This window comes from Mastomys coucha, unplaced genomic scaffold, assembly GCF_008632895.1.
Source record: "Mastomys coucha isolate ucsf_1 unplaced genomic scaffold, UCSF_Mcou_1 pScaffold9, whole genome shotgun sequence".
Classification (NCBI taxonomy): Eukaryota; Metazoa; Chordata; class Mammalia; order Rodentia; family Muridae; genus Mastomys; species Mastomys coucha.
Window position 1 is genome coordinate 36,256,278 of NW_022196915.1, and position 6,022 is coordinate 36,262,299.

Here is a 6,022-nt window from a genome sequence, read left to right on the forward strand (position 1 = left end):
CATTACCTCTACTTCACACTATTACTGTGGCAGTGAAGTTGATAGTATATAAAAATGTGACAGAAGCCTGGCTCCAAGGAGATGCACAAGAAAGATTAATGTTGTTCTTCCAACCCTACCCATACTTCATTCATTATTTATTACTTAATTCATACTTTAGCGCCCTTAGGAGTTTTTCTACTGCAGTTACTTTCACAGGTCGCCTTCAATTCTTTGAACCATGACAGGAATCATGGGAGGTAAGTCTTGTTTAGCCAAGGAAAAGCTGAGCTTCAGAGGAGAGGGAGTCATTAATACTGGAAATTCTTCCCTGAAGTGGAAATTTCTGGTTTCTTTGGAGACTCAGTTGTGCTATATGATGTTTTCCTGGAATCTGTCCTATGAGAGAACGTTTTTTTGCTGAAGCAGACACGTGGGATGACGTTTTGCATGAGAACAGACTCATGGTGTTTTTCTGGAAGCAGCCTGGAAAAAATAAAAAAACACATGATACATGGCTAGAGCAGATTTTGAAAGAACAAGTTTGGTAAGGATATAAGTATAACCCAACAGACAATGGATGATACTATGTGGTATTGGTATGCCTTATCATTTTGTTGGTCATCATTGAGCTTCGCTGACACTGGTGTTTGCTAGTGACCCTGTATAGTATTTGTTCATCTTGCTATTCTTTGCTGGTCATTGTCATGACTTCATAGAGAGAAAAGCCACCAAAGAACTTCTGGTGATATTCCGGTGGCTTCCTGTTGCTTCTTTGGACTCTGAAACAGGAGCCCCAATAATACTGAGACTACATTTCCTACGTCATTTTATTTTTAAGCAGGAATGGGAAGTTGGAGTAAGATTTACAGTAACTTAAAGTGAATAAGAAATTCTCAAACCTTCCTGAACAGCTGTGTTGGTGGTTATATTCTCAAACTTGCTACATACTCATTTTACAAATAAGCTTTTCTGTAATTTAAATGTCCAAATATGCTCTACAAGGCACAGTCTCAAGTGTGCTTTGTCTTATTTATCACATGAAGTTTAACATTACATTAGCTGTAAAAATGCCAAGCCTGCTGAAGTAGTCATTAGTACTATTTGCCAAGTATTTATCCTCCTCCCACACTTTAGCCATAGGACAGAATTGCACTTCCTGCCCCCTTGTGGCTGTGGGAAGCTATGTGACTGATGCTGGCTGTGATCAAAAGGGACATTTGTCATCTCTGCCAGAGGTGGTACAAACAAACAAACAAACAAACAAAAAAGTGTTTTCTTTCCCTGGCATTGTGACTGACCATCAATATTCAAGATGATTCAACGATTCAAGATGATTCAAGATGATGTTGTTAAAAACTAAAAGTGAAAAGAATTTCAATCCCTTCCATGAACGCTGTATTTAATTTTAAATCATAATCTCTTTTTTTTTGGAGGGGGGACTTTGGTTTGTTTCCCCTTCATTGGGAATTTGCTTGTTTGTTTGTTTGGTAAGAACTGGTGTAGTCCTGATCAGGCTAATGATTCAGCCTTCTCAGTGTTGGGATTACAGGTATATACCATCACACAAACTCCTCTTTTCCTAAGACATACTATACATATTTAAGAACCATCCCTTCTTAAAGTAATCCATCAGTAAACCATACAGAAGACAGATGTATATCATTAGGATGAAACATTATGATTGCAACAGAAATCACAGGGAATGGAATGTTTAAAACTCATTAGAATACATCAGTAAGAAAGAAATTCCACAACATGTGCTCGATAAACCAACATTTGGAACATTAACTACTACTAAGAGAACTTTCAAGAGAGACCTGACTTTGGGTCGAGAACTATTAATTTTTAGAAAATATATTCTCAAGGCTTTATTTCATCATTATTTTCAATGTCTGTAATATCTGTCCAAAATGTTCTTTAAACACCATGAGATAATGCAGAACACGGGGCAGAAGCAGAACACGGGACAGTTCTCTTTATTTCTCTGGCTACAAGATGATGCTGGAAGAGACATCTGACAAATCAAGACAGCTAGCTCTCAACTGAGGCATGGAAAAAGTTGTGCCAAATGTCTTCCATACCTTAGTTCTGTTGTTTAACCTTTGGAATGACCAGCTCTGCATGGATTTCTATAGGCTTTGGAATAACAAGAGGCTGACATCCAGAGGCTTCCTTGTTGATGCTGACATAAAAGTGTGTCTCCTTGATCCAGGAATTGTAACCTAAAAGTTCAGGGCAGATGTAGCACTAGACCAAACTATATGACCAGTAGATCAGAGATGGTGCATATAGTCTTTACCATTCTCTTATTAATAGCTTGCCTTGGGAAAGAGTCAGTTATGCAGTTATGCAGTCTCTTGTCCACAAGACCAAGCAATCAGTCTGGATGTTAAATCCTGGTCAGTACAATAGCATGTCCCCACAAGAACATGCCATCATATAGAAATCCCTACTGCTTCCTCCACCTCTATTTTCTATAGAACATAAATGAAGACACTAATTTTCCCAGGCTTTAATCATCCATTCCAGATTCTGAGTTGGAAACTAAGTGGAGAAATTGTGGGTCATGTTGACAATGGGTAGCATCTCAGTGGTGTAAACTGTGAAAACATCTACTCTAATATGTCCATGGTTGAAATCATAGATGTAGTATTTACCTGGTATTCATATAACCATAACATGTAATCTGGATATCCCCAAGGCTATCCAATGTAAAGGATGGAGGTCATAGTTTAGTTAGAGGTCATTGTCTAGTTAGATTTTCATGTAATGCTTTATAGAAACCAAATCTCTCCAGAATTCCAAGAGGAAAGGAAAGAGCCTAACCTAAAATTTAAAGTTCCCACAAGTTCTATCTTCCTGTGACCATTGAGAAACATTGCTGAGAACAAAGGGAAAATAAAATCAACTCAAATGCCAAAATAAAGGAACATGATTTAGCAAATCACAGTGAATCTGTTGACTAGAATATTCTGAAAAACTAAAATAGTAACAACAAAGATCGTGGAGCAATTAGGAAAATCTCAAGATTATTGATATGCTTCAAAATATTCTAGAATATGATTTACCCATATTATTCATATTAGAACAAACAGTTACACATATGACAAACCAAAAAATCCCCGCTTTTCCAAGTCTGTTCTCCAGGATTTTATGTGCAATGCACCATCATGTGCTGCTCTATGCTGGTTATACATTATTCTCTTCAATAATTGCAATTATCTGCATTCCAGCAAATGTCATGAGGTCTGACTAAAGGTCTCTAATTATTCTACCTCTCCAAGTTCTCATAAATAATAACTCAGAGCTCCAGAGAGCAAGTACATAAAAAGTTTTACAAATCTCAAACAAGCTTTAAAATCTACAGATTCTTACACAAATAAGGTGTTCCTGTTCATTCAGCAGTCCAGCTTCAAGTATCAGTTGATTCTAGGCAATAGAACCAAATGAAAAGAACAGCTGTACTTGTGGCTAGAGAGAGATCTCAACAGTTAAGAGCACTGACCGCTCTTCTAGATGTCCTGTGTTCAAGTCTCAGCAACCACATGGTGTCTCACAATCATCTGTAAGAAGATCTGATGCCCTCTTCTGGCGTGTCTGAAGACAGCTGCAGTGTACTCATATACATAAGATAAATAAATAAATCTTAAAAAAAGAGAACAAGTGTGCTTGAGTATTCCATACCTGCATAGATTTCAAGTTAAATTGAAACTCATCATGTCTACTCCCCAGTGCATGTAAGTTGTATTTCTGCTGTGAGTTATACTTGCTCTGTTAACCAACTTGGCATCCAATTATGCTGAAATGCTGCCCTTCATCCTTTGGAGGTGTAGTGTAGAAATAAAGAAAGCTAGTATTTGCAAATGCATAGAATTATTCATCTCTTTACTTTCGTGGATGGCATTTTCAGTATTATTGTCAGAGTTAATATAGACTCAGTTTGACAAATTCCTTTGGATACATAAGTAGTTAAGCTGCTTGGATCTTCTCCTTTATGTATAATCTCCTGCTACCATGTGCAACACACTTGTTCACCCACGTTCTCCTTGACTTAGGGGAAAACAAAATCATCCTCTGAGCATCCCGAAGAGAGCAAGTCTGTGAGTGAGTGAATGCTATTCTTTTCATCTTTTCTCTAACCTCCTTTCCTTAATCCTGCAGTCTAGTAGGACTTTCTATCATTGCGGTATCAACATTGTATTCCCATTCTCCAGCTTTTACTGCATACGAAACCTTGGTGACTTTATTGGTAACTTAAAATTATGGGTCAGTTGATGATTCTACTGATAGTTCCAAGCTTGCTGATCACGGTTTGGCTAACACAGGCATTGGTGTTAGCAAGTGGCCAGTTGAGAATGCATCTAGTTCTCCAAAGTTTGCATAATCAACTATTAGTCTCCCAGCTTTGTGTTGTCATGAGTAAGTCTGGAAAAACTTTCCATTGTGTGAAACAATGCACAGTAGACGATATGTGAGAGAAAGCCAGTTCCTTGGTGACCCACAGGCTGACAGGCAGAATCAATTTCTCTGCCTTTCTAGTCTGCTCTTGCCTTGTAACTTGACCAACAGAATGGCATATGTAATATATTGCAAATCCCTCTGGTTGAATGAATTGCTACAAAGAAATAAGGCCATATCCAGATTCTATGACACCTAGGTGTGGCACCTTAGAATCAGTACTGCTAAGAAGACTCATCAAAGGTTTTATGTCTTCTTTTTCTGTTTGGTTTTTGTTGTTGTTGTTTCATTTTTTGTTGTTGTTTTGCTTTACTTTTTATTTTGTCAGAATGTGACCTTTAGTAGAATTCCTTGATTCTAGATCAGCCCCAAGTAATCTGCCAGTGGTAGGTTTATTAAAAACCAATTTTATTAGGCAAAATTTCGCTTTGAAAGGTTACCTGAAACAGTGATATAAGATCTGAATAAAAACAGAAGCCTTTTGCATGACATGTAATTCCAAAACCCCTGACTTCAAAATGGGGATTTAAATATTCAACACGCATACAGGCTGAGCCTATATAACCAAGGCACAATGACTAAATGGGTCTGTTATATCAGCCATGATTTTAGGACAGTCTTTTCCTACTGGCTGTAGGAAAATTTATTACAACCAGTAGCAAAGATCTGATGATGGTCCCTCCCTACCCCATATCCTTATTTCTTGTTTCTTAGAAACACAAATACATTTTTTTAAATCCATACTTCTTTTCTATAATTACAGACCTTGGCTCTTACATGAAAAGAAAGAGGTAGGAAATTATTTCTATGACTCAGAAAACTACTAAGCCAATATAACCGCATTTATATTTTTAAAATACCAATTTTAACAAGATATCCAAATATTCTAACATATGAAAAGCATTAAAATGCTAGGTGAAAATAAATTACTATTACAAAATCAGAAAACAGCTAGCTACTTCCAAAGTTATGTTCAAATTATAATCCAAACAGGGAAGAACTGAGAAATACATGTTTTTCTTTATTAAAGGAAGAGAAGCTTTTGCATTAAAAATTTTCAGTCACCCAACACTATCAGCTCACCTGAACTCCTGAGTGCTCCCAGGGACTAAGTCACAAATCAAAGAGCATACATGGGCTGGACCATGGCTCCTGGAACATATGTAGTAGAGGACTGCTTTGTCTGTCCTCACTGGGAAGAGACTGAGCTTAATCCTGTAGAGACTTGATGCCCCAGATAAGGGGGATTCGAGAGGGAGTGAGGTGGGAGAGAGGGTGGGTGGGTGGATGAGGGAGTACCCTCTCAGAGGCAAAGGGGATGAGGGGGTAGGGTGAAGAACTTTTGGAGGAGGGACCAGGAAGAAGGGAAACAAACATTTGCAATGTATATAAATAAAACAATTTAGAAATTTTTTCAGCCACATTTTTGACATGCGCTTGCGTGTGTACACACACACACACATGCACACACACATGCACACACACACACGAATACACACATACATGCATGCGTGCACGTGTGCGCACATGTGTGTGCACATGCATACATGTATTTTCTTTTTTTTTTTTTTTTTTTTTTTTT